The following is a 16,826-nucleotide window of genomic DNA, read 5'->3' as shown; positions in this document are numbered from 1 at the left end:
AAGGATGTTGAAACTATTCCATGTACGTGTATATATGCATGTATGTACATCTGTGTCTGTGGGATAATTACACACACACACACACACACACACACACACACCTAAAATAAAAGTTCTTTTTTCTTGTGGAACATGGTGGTAGCGAAATTGCACCAGGTTTCATGTGACTCCAAAGAGTTGTATTCGACAGAAAATGTCAATCTGTTGTCATGGCATCAAACAGTACGTCTGTTAGTTACTGCATCCAAGACTAACAAGAGTTTTTTCCATCTCCCGTGCATATTTGAGTCCCACATTTTTGCCATTTAATTGTACAATAACCTTTTTAGAACTGTTTGGAGGATTAGATTCCACTTTGTTGCTCTAGCTGATGATCTCATGTCTGGTGATTATGTAAACTGTTCCTTGGTTGAAGGTAGCAGATGAATTAATGATGAAACAATCCATCCGGTCTTTTTTAATAAAAAAAATGAAGACAAACACTTGCTCTCAGCAAGATATTAGGCGGCGAGCGGATGATAACTTAATAAGCAGGATGTCGTGGTGGCATTTGCTTAGCATTTTACATAACAATTCAAGTGGAAGGAAAATGAATGCTTCTATTCATATTTTTCCTGTGTGCCTCTTAATTTGATATGTGAGAGAAGAGTGCTGTATTTTGTTTTACAGCAGTTTTATAAGACGTGCTGAGGGAAGATTTCCTCTGCTTTGTGTAATGAAGTTGTAAACCTCTTTATAAGAAACTTCACTACATGCAGGGGTCGTTCCGGCGGCAAAAAGGCCCCTGCGATTTTGAGGCCCCGGCCTCACTTAAATCTGGCAGGCGAGCTGCGGCGCGCCAAACGGGCGTCCCGGTGCGGCTCGCCAGATTGAGGCCTCGAGATCCGGCAGGGAGCAAGGTCTAAGTTTTGTGGGGTTGCGGGGTGGTGGGGGGGGGGGTTGGGTGGTTGTGATCGCAGAGGGTGGTGGCTGTGGCCTAGATTATATTTGTGGGCCCCGGAGGAGCACTCCTGCACACTTCCCTTTGGCGGGCCCTCTTCAATTCCATCGCCCGTGTACGGCGCAGTCTCCCAGCCACCAACCGAAAGTGGCGATCGGGGTCCTGTTTGCGTCATTGGACTCCCGACTTCCATAGATTTAAAGGGGCCTCTCGCCTGAAACGGGCGGGCGATTTGGACACCTGGCGGTAGGCCCCCTTTCAAAATGGAGCATGCCACATCGCCAGCGTTAACGGGGCGGTAAGGCTACCGACGCCATTTTGAGGCCGTTTTCCCTCTTTCCACCTCCCCCCCCCCCCCCCCACCCCCGTTGACGCCTGGCGAAGGGAGTCAAAATCGACCCCAGTTTTGTGCACAAAATCGCTTCCAAATCGTTGGTACGCAGGAGTTTGTGATCTGCTGAAGACTCTTTTGTGTACAAGACACGCATTGTCTGGTAAAGAAATTGTTTCTCTAACTAACGTCTGGTTTTGTGCTGTTTTATTCAGCGTGTGTGGCATTAACTAAAATTGTACTCTTTTTTGTCTAAACGTTATAGCAGCAAAAGCTAGCACTGGTCTTAGAATAGATACAAGTCGAGGAGCTTCCAGGTCAGTGCTGAGTTAGCTGACCTCAGTTGGGACAGCAGATTTGGGCAGGTACAGTTGGTCTCGGCGTCTCTGGGGAGGGAGGGAGGGGTAGGGGGTGGAAATCAGCCTGGGTTCCAGCTCCCGATCGCTATCCAGTGGCTGTACCGAAAGTGCCAGTGTGTGACGAGAGAGAGCTGGATCGAGCTCTGTTTTGAGCACAGTCACCATCTAGGCTCATTCATGAGGAACGGCCCCTTGGGCAAAATGCCAAAGGGGTACCCATGAAACCATATCCCAGCAACGGCCAACATCGTTGGGGGGAGAAATCACAGGGGGAAAAAAAAAAGTATCTACAGCTATTCTTTCTTGATACATACTGTATATAATATGGCACAACTCCAGATTTTAAAGAGTAGGAAAAATTTATCCCATTTGCTGTCAGGAAAAGTGCATCACGTCGTTCTGGAATTTAGTTGAGTAACTAAAAGGCAAATTCTTTTGGAAGTCATTCAAAAAAATAACATCACCAGCATAACTTTTATTTATGAGCGTGACCTTTTCCAGCATGCTTGTCCCATAAGGTATTTTGTTGTATGAATACGCTGACAAGTCACAAGGAGTTACTGAAGAAACCTCAGTGAGAGTAGTATCCTCAACCTTACCATTAAGAAAGAAAGAACTTGCATTTAAATAGAGCCTTTCACATCCGTAAGACACCATCAAAGCCCATTAATTACTTCTGATGTGTAATCACTGTTGTTTTGTCGGCAATTGCAGCAGCCAATTTACACACATCAAGGTCACACAAACAAAAAAAAACAATGAAATAAGTGATAATTTCATCCGTTCTTGGTGGTGTTGGGTGTGAATGAATGTTAACACCAGAAGAACCCCCCCCCCCCCCCCTGCTCCTCTTCGAATATTGCCATGAAATCTTCTACGTCCACCTGAACAGGCACAGAGTCCCACAATTTAACGTCTCATCTGAAAGACGGCACCTCCAAGAATGCAGCACTCCCTCGGTACTGCAGTCTAGCTATGTGATCAAGTCCCCACCAACTTCTGACTCGGAGGCAAGAGTGCTAACCAACCGAGCCAAAGCAACACCACACAGGTGAAGCGCTTTGGGACTTTTTTTTTAACATTAAAGGCGCTATGTAAATGCAAGTTGTCGTCGCTGTTGTAATAGTAAGTCAACAGAATTCAGAAATCCCATCTTGCTGGGTCATATCCCGTCACCCACCTACATCCCATCCACACTCAACAACAGGGCATTCAGAGAGAATGTCAACGATTTCTCCTTTTTGAATTACTAATGCAGGATATATTTACTGTACAAATAAACAACAAACTTTCTGGGGACATCCCACAAAAGGATATTTAGCATGGTAAGACTGCGACCACACAAAAAAAAAATGACTAACCTAGGCCACTCTGCTTCAGACCAAATTTGCTGCTTGCGTGCATTTGCTTGTTCGTGTCGGAGGGCGCGAGATGAGATGTTCACTGCACTTTGACCAGCTGTGAGCCTTGCAAGGGTCTGAAACTTTGGCAGCGTGCCACATCTCCACCCTGCATCTGAAATTTCGCTGGGCCTCTGATGAAGCTGCAATTTTGTTTTCAGAAATAACACTGTGAGGGAAAGTAGAGATGAGGTCAAATTGCAGCTGCTTTGTGAAATGAAAATGCCCTTGAAACACTCGATTTTAAAAAAAAAACCAGCTCAAAAATCTGTCCAGACACAATACCACCAATGAGGTTACATTTTGAGCAGGGTGCAATTATACATTATATTAATAATTTATAGTTTTAATTGATACCTGAGCTAATATGTGGTACTGCAATGCTGACACTGGTTAGTTTTGAAGCACAGGTATAATGAATTAACAATGACTTAATTGTACTGTACATTTTAAAGACTAACTTATTAATGGTATTTTGAAATGTCAACAGGAAAAGTTAAATCCAAAATCGTTAACCACTTCCTCAGACATTTTGTTATGGCTAGCATTATCAGGAGCAATGGTTTTCTCAACTCCTTCCAAAATACACAAGGCGTATCTTAGACTCATTACATTTCAAAGAAGACTGCGTGGAACATTAACTTTAAAGCTTGGTGTCAAACTGCCTGAAGCTATTGGATGGATAAGGTGCCTCAGTGTTTCATGTTTTTTTCTTCAAAATTGGATCTTTCTATGAAGAAAGAAAGAGAGAAAGAAAGGTGGGGTGGGGGGGTTACAGGAGTATTGCTTATTACTATTTAGGTTAACATCTGGATGGAATGTGGTTTAACTCACTCTACACAGTAGGTTCGTGCTACTGATCATGTTAAAATTCCCAGTGGCCAAAACTGTGTCTTTACCTGCTCTGTCACTCTTTATTTCTTCAACTACAAATTGACTGACTGCCCTTGGCTATATTATTAAAGAATGTGTAAGCACCGAAATAGAAACTCAGCTTAGTTTTTTTTTCACAGCACGAGGCAAGATGTTTAATAATACATAAGAATTGAAAAACCCCAGATGCAGTAAAACAACAGATGATAGAGTCTCTTGGACTGCCTCAGGGTAGTAGTAACCTGTTGCAATTTGGGCTTTCTCCCAACCTGTTAAACTTGTGTCCGCAGCAAGAAAGCCAACTGAATGTTGGGTTCTTATGTATTTTTTGAATGGGATAGCATGCCCCAATAATGTCAGTTGTCCTTTTACGCACTGGAGACCACATGGGCTGCTCTCCACCACATGGACGTCTCTCCACTGTGCCCTCCTGTCTACTCTGAAAGGTGCTAACTTTCAAGTTAAAACTAATAGTCTTAAATTATTTTCAAGTAAGATAATTATCCCGAATTCAGCAAGAGCCCAGCAGCCTAATACTTGCATGATACACAAACTCTTCCCAACAATAAAAGTCTGAAAAGGCAGTTCTTTTACCAGTTTTTTTCTGTTTCTGATGAAATGTCATATGGATAATGCCTCCACACATGGATCAGTTATACATTCCTGTCTTGTTTTTCTTTGAAGCCCAAGCAGATACATATGAAGAACAAACAGACTCTTTCTTACTGGTTGGACAATTAACAACGGCAACAACAACTTGCATTTATATAGCGCCTTTAACATAGTAATACATCCCAAGGCGCTTCACAGGAGCAATCATCAAACAAAATTTGACATAGAGCCACATAAGGAGATATTAGGACAGGAGCTTGGTCAAAGAGGTAGGTTTTAAGGAGTGTCTTAAAGGAAGAGAGTCATTTGGAGAGGCGGAGAGGTTTAGGGAGGGAATTCCAATGCTTGGGGCCTTGGCAGCTGAAGGCACTGGTGCTGTGATGAAAATTGTTGGATGCGCAAGAGGCCAGAATTGGAGGAGCGCAGAGATCTCGGAGGGTTGTAGGGCTGGAGGAGGTTACAGCGACAGGGAGGGACAAGGCCCCTCAAATATCCAGCGTCTTCTGTTTTTATTTCACATCTTCAGCATCCGTGGATTTTATATCACCCGTACAATGCAAGTTATGATGTTGGTACCCATTCAACAGGCACACAATGCGAGATTGAATTGTCATATAGAGTATACTGCAGTTCTTTCACTGCGGTAGACAAAAAGAGACTTTTCACACCAGAAATGGTGAAATTCTTCATTTAACAAAAAAAAAACAGGAAAGGCCCCTCATTTTCTCTAACGACCTACTTTTGAAATTGTATTCTCAGAAACAGCAATGTTCAAAGCCGCACATTCACATGATTTTATAATGGGAAAGAAACATCTATTCTCCCATTTTTGTTTTTTTTTGTTCTTTAAAAAAGAAAATGAATTGATATCTATAAAATCAGTCTCCTTCTATCTATACATGTTCCTTTTTAAAATTCTGGAACAGCGACCTGTTGTTGAGCCTGATAGTCATGCTGCCCAGGGGATCAATACTTGAAACATCAGAGAAAACACTTAACACCCATCAGCAGACTGTAGTCATTGAGAATCCATTTGAAGACCTGCTTAAGGGACGACAATGGATGAGGCACTTACAGAATAAGCAAAAACAAATGTCCCCAGCGACACTGAGTTCCATGGATTCTTTTACTTGTGTAAAGGACAATAGGAGGCAGTCATGACAGAACTGTCATAACTCGAGCGTGTTTGGTGAGAAAGAACCTTTTGTCTCCTTGAGAATATAACTACATAGAATCTTGCAGCACGGAAACAGGACATTCGGCCCGACAGGTCTGTGCCAGTCTTTATGCTACATACTAGCCTCCTCCCACCCTACTTCGTCTAACCCTATCGGCATAACCTTCAATTCCCTTCTCCCTCGTGTTTATCTGACTTCCCCTTAAATGCATCTGTGCCATTTGCCTCAACTGCTCCTTGTGGTAGCGAGTTCCACATTCTCACAACTCTGAGTAAAGAATATTCGCATCCTTTCAGTGGGCAGGGGTCCTCCTCCAGGACCCGGAAGGAAACAGTGGGCTTCCTCTTGTCCCGGGCTTCCCTCCCCCTCTCCCCTCTGCTGACCACAATCCCTGTCGGCAGTTCCCCTGAAGATTTACAGTAGTGCCGGAGCCCGTTCCCCCTGGTCCCTGGTGGCGGCCTCCCGCTGACCGATTGTAACGGCCGAGCAGCCCCCTTACCGCCAAGTTCCAGGCCATTTTGGTCGCGACGTTGGCCAGCGGTATGACAACGAGGCCCCGGGTGTTACTCCCGTTCCAGTGATCCTGTGAAACCTATTTGTTATAAAGGGGTTAAAATGTTTTGCTAAAACTAAGCAGTGCACTAAAGAAGTGAGCACAGAAGAATCACAACCCCCTGGAGTTTTCAATATTACTCATCCTTTCAGCGGGAGGTGCCACTGCTTCTCTGTGGGGAAGTAGGGAAATTAGTGGGAGTGAACCTCTACCACTAAAGTGTACCTTCCAATGGCCAACTTAAGAATGGCTGATACAAAACACACAGGAGGAGATCATCTGCAGGTCAGAGCTTAGATCATGGGACTAATTCTGGAAATTGTAAGCTAGCACAAAGGAAGGTGGTAGCGATTGTTGGAGGCCAATCATCTCAGCCCCAGGACATCGCTGCAGGAGTTCCTCAGGGCAGTGTCCGAGGCCAAACCATCTTCAGCTGCTTCACTAATGACCTTCCCTCCATCATAAGGGCAGAAGTGGGGATGTTTGCAGATGACTGCACAGTGTTCAGTTCCATTCGCAACCCCTCAGATAATGAAGCAGTCCGAGCCCGCATGCAGCAAGACACGGACAACAATCAGACTTGGGCTGATAAGTGGCAAGTAACATTCGTGCCAACAATCTCCAAAAAGAGAGAGTCTAACCACCTCCCCTTGACATTCAACGGCATTACCATCGCTGAATTCCCCCACCATCAACATCCTGGGGGTCACCACTGACCAGAAACTTAACTGGACCAGCCACATAAATACTGTGGCTACAAGAGCAGGTCAGAGGCTGGGTATTCTGCAGCGAGTGACTCACCTCCTGACTCCCCAAAGACTTTCCACCATCTACAAGGCACAAGTCAGGAGTGTGATGGAATACTCTCCCCTTGCCTGGATGAGTGCAGCTCCAAGAACACTCGAGAAGCTTGACACCATCCAGGACAAAGCGGCCCACCTGATTGGCACCCCATCCACCACCTTAAACATTCACTCCCTCCACCACCGGCGCACCGTGGCTGCAGTGTGCACCATCCACGATGCACGGCAGCACCTCCCAAACCCGCGACCTCTACCACCTAGAAGGACAAGGGCAGCAGGCACATGGGAACAACACCAGCTGTACGTTCCCCTCCAAGTCACACACCATCCTGATATGGAAATATATCGCCGTTCCTTCATCGTCGCTGGGTCAAAATCCTGGAACTCCCTTCCTAACAGCACTGTGGGAGAACCTTCACCACACGGACTGCAGCGGTTCAAGAAGGCAGCTCATCACCACCTTCTCAAAGGCAATTAGGAATGGGCAATAAATGCTGGCTTTGCCAGCAATGACCACATCCCATGAATGAATAAAAAAAAATCTTCTGTTTAATTGAATTGCATATTAAATATTTTCTTTGAAGAAAGATGATTATTTGAAGAAAATATTATTTGAAGAAGAGCAGGGGAGTTCTCCCTTGGTGTCCTGGCCAATATTTATCCCTCAACCAACATCACTGAAACAGATTATCTGGACATGATTTCATTGCTGTTTGTGGGATCTTGCTGTGTGCAAATTAGCTGCCGCGTTTCCTACATTACAAAAGTGATTGCACTTCAGAAGTACTTAATTGGCTGTAAAGCGCTTTGGGATGTCCCGAGGTCATCTTTCTTTCTTAGTCATCTGTGACTACTGTAGCTTTGCATAGCTGTTTATATAATTCGTAATGTTCAGCACCAGGAGACCCTTTTAATAATCCAATGTAGACTAAATGGTGTCTATAGCACGAGAATGAAAAGCTGCGCTGATTCTGAGAAGCAAGTCAGAAATTCTTTTTGCAGAACAGCTGCAAATTTAGATCATTAGTATTTGCACAATTCAGATTTTAAATGTTGAATTTCTTTAAAATCATACAATCGTTACAGCACAGAAGAAGGCCATTCGGCCCATCGAGCCTGTGCCGGCTCTTTTGTAAGAGCAATCCAGTTAGTCCCATTCCCCTGCTCCTTCCCCATTTCCCTGCTCTTTCCCCGTAGCCCTGCAAATTCTTTCCCTTCAAATATTTGTCCAATTCCTTTTTGAAAGCCATGATTGACTCTGCATTCCACCACCCTTTCAGGCAACGCATTCCAGATCATAACTACTCATGTTGCCTTTGGTTCTTTTGCCAATCACCTTAAATCTGGTTCTCGACCTTTCCGCCAATGGGAACAGTTTCTCTTTATTTATTTTATCTAAACCCTTCATGATTTTGAACACTTCTATCAAATCTCCTCTCAACCTGCTCTGCTGTGAGAAGAACAACCTCAGCTCCTCCAGTCTATCCACGTAACTGAAGTCCCTCATCCCTGGAACCATTCTAGTGAATCTCTTCTGCACCCTCTCCAAGGCCTTCACATCCTTCCTAAAGTGCAGTGCCACAGAATTGGACACAATACTCCAGTTGTGGCCGAACCAGTGTTTTATAATGGTTCAACATAACTTCCTTGCTTTTGTGCTCTATGCCTCTATTTATAAAGCACAGGATCCCGTATACTTTTTTAACAGCTTTCTCAATCTGTCGTGTTACCTTCAACAATTTGTGCACATATACCCTCAGATCTCTCTGTTCCCGCACCCCTTTTAGAATTGTACCATTTAGTTTATATTGCCTCTCCTTGTTCTTGCTGCTAAAATGTATCACTTCGCACTTCCCTGCATTAAATTTCATCTGCCATGTGTCAGCCCATTCCACCAGCCTGTCTATGTCCTCTTGAAATCTATTACTATCCTCCTCACTGTTTACTATATCTGCAAATTTTGAAATTGTGCCCTGTACACCCAAGTCCAAGCCATTAATATATATCAAGAAAAGCAGTGGTCCTAGTACCGACCCCTGGGGGAACACCACTGTACACCTTCCTCCAGTCCGAAAAACAACCGTTCACCACGATCCTCTGTTTCCTGTCACTTAGCCAATTTCCTATCCATGCTGCCACTCCCCCTTTTATTTCATGGGCTTCAATTTTGCTGACAAGCCTATTATGTGGCACTTTATCAAACACCTTTTGTAAGTCCATATCCACAACATCAACTGCATTGCCCTCATCAACCCTCACTGTTACCTCATCAAAAAACTCAATCAAGTTAGTTAAACACGATTTGCCTTTAACAAATCTGTGCTGGCTTTCCTTTATTAATCCACACTTGTCCAAGTGACTCTTAATTTTGTCCCGGATTATCGTTTCTAAAAGTTTCCCCACCACCGAGGTTAAACTGACTGGCCTGTAGTTGCCGGGTTTATCCTTACACTCTTTTTTTGAACAAGGGTGTAACATTTGCAATTCTCCAGTCCTCTGGCATCATCCCTGTATCTAATGAGGATTGGAAGATTATGGTCAGCACCTCTGCAATTTCCCTCCTTACTTCCCTCAGCAACCTAGGATGCGTCCCATCTGGACTTGTTAGTACTTTAGTAGAAAGGGGGTAAACTGCATCTCCATCAGTATCTCTTGCACATTCCGGATTTTCATCACTCCACCATTGGCGGCCACCCCTTCAGCTGCCTAGGCCCTAAGCTCTGGAATTCCCTCCCTAAGACCCTCCTTAAAACCTACCTCTTTGACCAAGCTTTTGGTCACCTACCCTAATATCTCCTTATGTGTCTCGGTCTCAATTTTTGTCTGATAACGCTCCCAAGAAGCGCCTTGAGACATTTTACTACATTACGGGTGCTGTAGGAGTGTAAGCTGTAGTTGTTTCTTGTTGTTTTCTGAGACCTGTCTGTTCTTCTGTCCCAAGATTAGCTGTCTGAAGCAAGGGAAAATGTGCTTCCATCTTCCCATTGGCCCTCGAAGAGCCATGCACTGGTAAAGTTAAAAAAAAAGCACCATTAAGAGGCCGCCCCTGCATCTCTTTAATAGACTGGCCAGTTGAACTTAAATCTATTTGTTTTATGGTGCCATATGGCTGTAACTAACTAATCTGACATCATCTGATACAGAAACTGAATAGGACTGAAAATGCACCCTCGCAATCGGTGTCGTGTTAAACCCTAGGAGATTAAATTCAAATTAAATTAGCGTAATATGATCTACATTTCATTTCCTGTGTCAAGTAGGCGCCATAAATATGAAAGCTTGTATGGCTGGAAGCTATTTTCTTAATAACAAACAGGTCAGTTATTTGCATACAGCAATAAAATAACATTGCACAGCCGTTATAAATTTGACTAAGCGATTTGTGAAGTGTATTGTTTCGAAGAATTCCACGCATCATCGTGCCAAGATACTCTGGGGTCAGTGTTCCCTTTAATTTTTGTTTATTCGTTCTCTGGATGTGGGTGTTGCTGGCAAGGCCGGCATTCATTGCCCATCCCTAGTTGATGGCATTGTTGCAAAATGAAGAAAGAACTTGCATTTTTATAGCGCCTTTCACAACCTCAGGATGTCCCAAAGCGCTTTACAGCCAATGAAGTACTTTTGAAGTCGCTGTTGTAATGTAGGGAAACGTGGCAGCCAATGTGCGCACAGCAAGCTCCCACAAACAGCAATGACCAGATAATGTTGTTTGAGGGGTAAATATTGTCCACAACAGAAGTTTACACCAATAACTAAACACTGATGGGTGGAAATCCCAAATTCTACCATCACTGTGAGTCGACTTTGCACATTTATGCAGCGCTTTCATTCAGAAAGAAAATAAGAACACACATTCTCTAGTCCTGCTCATTTTATGTGTGCTCAATATTCCGCAGAAGCAGTGTCCACGAATATTTCATTGCTTTTTTTATTTTCAAAGCAATTCTCAGTTTAGCCAGTGGTGAACACAGTAAACAGCAACCATTTCGTGTGCTGTACTCTGGGACTTTGCACTGTCTAAATGATTATGAATGCAGGTGCATTCTTAGACAATAGTGCCTGTCCAGACAAAACAGAAGGACACCTGGTGCCAACACATTCAACAATTGATCATCTTGTATTTGTAAAGAAACTGTTTCCAAAACTACTTTGCTCAGCAGGCTTGTGTAAGAATCATATTTCTTATCACCTCTTGATGGAAATCACTGCAGGAATATTTTAAGATTATCTGATTCTGCTCTTGGGCCATTCAAGATTAATGGCAATAAATGTGTTTCCTGCTCTGCTGAAAGTCGATGCACTCATTTCATTCCAACACTCTTTGCTTTTCCCACGCTGTGCAGGTGATATTTGTCAGCTTCTTGGTTATTGACAGTTATTTGAGAATTTTTTTTAAAAGTAGCTTACTTTTAAAGTTACTCCTTTGTTTTGGATTATTTTAGGTTCCATTTTCTAGCTTAAGGCTACAGTTGTAACTTTATTACTGGTCTGAGATGAGTAGGTGCAGAATTCAGCCAGCAAATTTCGAGGTTTTTTTTTTATTCATTCTCGAGATCTCACTCACTACTTCACTTGGTCGCCTTGCAAATCTAAAATTCCACTTCAGGCTCTCCCAATGAGTCTTTCTTTTATCTTTTATTCATTCCGGGGATATGGCGTCACTGGCAAGGCCGCCATTTATTGCCCATCCCCAATTGCCCTTGAGAAGGTGATGGTGAGCCGCCTTCTTGAACCGCTGCAGTCCGTGTGGTGAAGCTTCTCCCACAGTGCTGTTAGGTGGGGAGTTCCAGGATTTTGACCCAGCGATGATGGAGGAATGGTGGGATGGTGTGTAAATTGGAGAGGAACTTGGACGTGGTGGTGTTCCCATGTGCCTGCTGCCCTTGTCCTTCTAGGCGGTGGAGGTCGCAGCTTTGGGAGGTCCTGTCAAAGAAGCCTTGGCGAGTTGCTGCAGTGCATCCTGCAGATGGTACACACTGCAGCCACGGGGTGGGGGGGGCACCAGTGATGAAGGGAGTGGATGTTTAGGGTGGTGGATGGGGTGCCAATCAAGTGGGCTGCTTTGTCCTGGATTATGTTGAACTTCTTGAATGATGTTGGAGCTGCACTCATCCAGGCAAGTGGAGAGTATTCCATCACACCCCTGACTTGTGCCTTGTAGATGGTGGAGAGGCTTTGGGGAGTCAGGAGATGAGCCACTTGCTGCAGAATACCCAGCCTCTGACCTGCTCTGGGAGTCGTGGCTCACTGTGCCTGACTGTAAATTGCACTATGCTGACACGCACGCACAGAATTCCGTTTCCTGCTGCAGCTTTTGTGTTTGGAAATGTTGTGAGAGCACAGGCACCACGCTTCCTCAAGGCTCTTCGTTAAGTTTACAAAGTGGTCTGCAAGTCTAACCAAGCCACGTGGGCACTTGTCAAACGGCTTCACGTCGCGCCAGAGATATATCTCCACACACACAGCGTCAAGCCCAACATGAGGGTTGGGGTGGGAGGTGGAGGGTCTCGCACTGCCTGACTTTCGTGCATCACAAAATCAAACTGGCACCTCATTACGCTGCTGCTTCTGTGTCGCTGTGAACCTGAAACCACTCTGCAAAAGCGGCAGTAAGACTGTAGTCGGATTGAGTATAAAGCGTCTTCTATTTTTTAACTACAGTTGGCAAACAGAGTAAAATATACATGTTGCGTTGCTTACTAGTCCACGAGCAACAGAACGAATAGGTGAAATCAAAAACAAAATACTGCAGACACTGGAAATCTGAAATAAAAACAGAAAATGCTGGAAACGCTTAACAAGTCAGGCAGCGTCTGTAGAGAAAGAAACAGTTAACGTTTCAGGTCGAAGAAAGGTCTTTAACCTGAAACGTTAACGCTGTTTCTTTCTCCACAGATGCTGCCTCACTTGCTGAGCTTCTCCAGAATGAATAGGCGACCTGTTTCCAGATGATGCTGTTCCTGCACTGACCACCAGGAAGTGCACAAGGGTGGGGTGGGGTGGGGGTGGTGGTTTGGTGGGTGGTGACTTACCACATCTCCTTGCCATGTTTCATCTGGGGAGGCAACTGGTCTCCATGTGTTCAATTGATCACGAGCTCCCTGTGTGGGGATTTGTAGATTGAAAGTCACCACAGAGTTAATATAGCGACCGGGGAGGATGCTGCACGAGGTTGCAATAAACGGGACTGAAGGTCTTTTCCCGTCTCCTGGGAGCTGAGTGCATCAGCGAGGTCAAGAGAGAATTGGATAAGTACCCAAGGTAGAGTTTGATGTGGAGTGGTGTGACGGGTGCCATGGGATATGACACTGCCTAGACACTGGGACACGGCAGTGGTTTTTTTCCAGTCCTGTACATTCCCAAGTTCCAATATTCTCTTCATATGTTCATAAACTCAGGACTTAGGATGCTTCATAACGTCGCCCATCTCTGCCCCTGCCTCAGCTTATCTGCTGCTGAAACCCACATCCATGCCTTTGTTACCTCTAGTTCGACTATTCCAATGCTCTCCTGGCCAGCCTCCCATCTTGCACCCTCCGTAAACGGTGAGTTAATCGAAAACTCTGCTGCCCGTATCCTAACTCGCACCAAGACCCGTTCACCCATCACCCCTGTGCTCGCTGACCTACATTGGCTCCTGGTCTGGCAATGCCTCGATTTTTCAATTCTCATCCTTATTTTTAAAGCCCTCCGTGGCCTCGCCCCTCCCTATCTCTGTAACCTCCTCCAGCCCGACAACCCTCCGAGATCTCTGCGCTCCTCCAACGCTGGCCTCTTGCGAATCCCCGATTTTCATCGCTCCACCATTGCCGGCCGTGCCTGCAGCTGCCTGGGTCCCAAACACTGGAATTCCCTCCCTAAACCTCTCCACCTCGCCACCTCTCTTCCTTTTAAGACACTCCTTAAAACCTACCTCTTTGGCCAAGGTATTGGTACCTTGCTCGGTGACTGGGTGTCAAATTTTGTCCGATAACACTCCTACGTTAAAGGCGCTATATAAATGCAAGTTGTTGTATTGTAGCTCACTGGTGCACAAGTGCCACATGCCATGCAGCCCCTTGACATGGAAGAATAAATGTTGCTTTGCCGTTTAACAATGATGCTTGATTGGTAGAAAAACTAAAAGCTTTTTTCTCCCGCAGCTTACACATGACCCATCGAGCCTTGTCAGCCTTTCTTCCCTCTCCCCTTTACCTGAATCAAAACCATTGTTGAGATGTGCACTTGCATTCAGAGCGATGTATAAATGAGGAGCTACTTAGTAACTTGTCAAAGCGAATCAACCATTTCCCCCACACCTCCCAGTACCATCACCGTCAAGCGGATTTTGTAACGATGTTGCCATTCCTTTGTATTTTAATATGAAAAAGAAATTAATAAAAATTCGCTTACCGACCCGGTCTCACGAAAAAACGAGCAGTTTAACAGTGCTGTACTTCTTACTCTTATGTCTGCGGCTGTACGATAAAATTATAGCCGAGACTCCTCATAACAAAACTATTGCCCTGGAACGCACCAACCCCGTGCTGCACAATATCGCCATAAAGCAGTAAATATTTATGGGTGCAGAATACATGATTGCAGTGTAAAAGGCCCAGCAACATGGCAGTTTTAAATTGGACTGAATGGTGGCCTATCAGGCCAGAGCTTGCTCGGTTAAAAAAAAATACCCTTGGAGCAATGTCATAATCTTTGGGTTATGTTCCATGTCAGCCACCATACAAGTTATCCCTACAGTATTTGACACAATGAGGTCAGGCTGGAAGGGGTGAAGCAGGATGTGCTGTCAGTTTGTAGTTAATTAACCTTATTTCATGGGCCTGGATCCAAGAATTTAATGAGAGCACTCGGGGCAGGAAAGCAATACAAATTCATTGCTCGTGAGTTAATATTTGCATTGCACTGGGCCTTCGGCTTAAAACATGCCCAGGAAAAAAAAAATTGCATATGGGATGCCAGCTTTCCTCCTCTCGTTAATCACTTCATCGTCTTATCTCGAATTTGGATGCCCTCTCAGAGGTGCACTAGTGACATCCTTTTCAGGCTTCTCCAACTTCGCAGCAATCTCAGTTACTCCAGTCCCTGTATTAGCAACGTGGTCATTCACTGTAGTTTAACTGCTTGGACAGCTGAACGGAGAGCTCGCTTGTACACTAAGGTTCTGCACGAGAGGCTTTTAAAGTGGTTTTAAAAGAAGACAATCCAGAAGGAGTACTTTCTGCTCTAAGTACTCTCCCAATATCGATGTGGGGAACAAAAAAATATATACACTCCAATAGATAGGTTATCTTTTTTAAATAAATGCTTGCTGCTCAATGGACACTAGTGGAAGTGGAAGCAGATTCAATAGTAACTTTCAAAAGGGAATTGGATAAATACTTGAAGGGAAAAAATTTACAGGGCTGTGGGGAAAGTGCAGGGGAGCGGGACTAATTGCTCTTTCAAAGAGCCGGCACAGGCACGATGGGCCGAATTGCCTCCTCCTGTGCTGTACCTACTATGATACCTGCCATTTTGGATTATGTGGCCAATGGAAGAATGGGATTTGAGGGATTTTTTTTTTACTGGTAATGTTTTTATCTGTATGGTTTGCTAACCGGGAGGATGAAGTGGATTAGATCCGAGCCCTTTTACCTTTTGAGACCTGGGTTCAAATTCAGCCCAGACTGGTGGAAAGATGATCTCCTTTGTCTGCTGGTTGTAATGGTGTTACATGAAATGAGTTTGGGAAGTCTTAATTCGGTTTCTAGTAGACTTGAGGTCCACAGCACAAAACATCAATAACTTCCACTTATGGGTGCAGAATACATGGCTGCAGTGTAAAAGGCCCAGCAACACTGCAGTTTCAAATTACAGCGCCTTTAATTTTTAAAAATTCGTTCATGGGATGTGGGCGTCGCTGGCGGGGCCAGCATTTATTGCCCATCCCTAATTGCCCTTGAGAAGGTGGCGGTGAGCCGCCTTCTTGAACCGCTGCAGTCCGTGTGGTGAAGGTTCTCCCACAGTGCTGTTAGGAAGGGAGTTCCAGGATTTTGACCCAGCGACGATGAAGGAACGGCCGATATATTTCCAAATCAGGATGGTGTGTGGCTTGGAAGGGAACGTGCAGGTGGTGTTGTTCCCATGTGCCTGCTGCTCTTGTCGTTCTGGGTGGTAGAGGTCGTGGGTTTGGGAGGTGCTGTCGAAGAAGCCTTGGCGAGTTGCTGCAGTGCATCCTGCAAGGTACTTCACAGGAGCAATTATCAGGCAATATGTGACACCAAGCCACATAAGGAGATATTAGGATAGGTGACCAAAAGCTTGGTCAAAGAGGTAGTTTTAAGGAGCATCTTAATGGAGGAGGGAGAGGTAGAGAGGGTCAGGATTAGAGCTTGGGGTCTAGGCGTCTGAAGGCACGGCCGCCAATGGTGGAGCGATTAAAATCGGGGATGCGCAAGGTGCCAGAATTGGAGGAACGCAGAGATCTTGGAGGGTTGTAGGGCTGGAGGAGGTTACAGAAATAGGGTGGGGCGAGGCCATGGAGTGGTTTGAAAACAAGGATGAGAATTTCTAAAATCGAGGCGTTCCCGGACCGGGAGCCAATGTAGGTCAGCGAGCACCGAGGTGATGGGTGAACGGGACTTGGTGCGAGTTAGGATACAGGCAGCAGAGTTTTGGATGAGCTCAATTATTGAGTACAAACAGGTACTAAAGAGGTGATCTCACATAGAGCAGCTAATCACAGATCAGCAGATCTCACTGGCACAGTAGTGACGCACTCTTCTGAGGTTATGGAGG

The 16,826-nt window shown here is 45.0% G+C and overlaps 1 protein-coding gene and 1 long non-coding RNA gene across 2 annotated transcripts in view; one reads left to right on the top strand and one right to left on the bottom strand.

The window, feature by feature from the left end:
• Nucleotides 1-3,157, bottom strand: part of LOC137325101 (uncharacterized) — a 46,763-nt gene extending 43,606 nt beyond the window's left edge. The window contains exon 1 of the long non-coding RNA XR_010963815.1: nucleotides 2,992-3,157. This is a non-coding gene — a long non-coding RNA (uncharacterized lncRNA). The remainder of the gene's footprint in view (nucleotides 1-2,991) is intronic.
• ddah1 (dimethylarginine dimethylaminohydrolase 1) overlaps nucleotides 1-16,826 on the top strand; it is a 122,996-nt gene that overhangs the window by 74,905 nt on the left and 31,265 nt on the right. The window lies entirely within an intron of this gene.

This window comes from Heptranchias perlo, chromosome 9 (assembly GCF_035084215.1).
Source record: "Heptranchias perlo isolate sHepPer1 chromosome 9, sHepPer1.hap1, whole genome shotgun sequence".
Taxonomy (NCBI): Eukaryota; Metazoa; Chordata; class Chondrichthyes; order Hexanchiformes; family Hexanchidae; genus Heptranchias; species Heptranchias perlo.
Note: the sequence above shows the minus strand (reverse complement) of the source record. Positions and strands in the feature narration are given on the sequence as shown.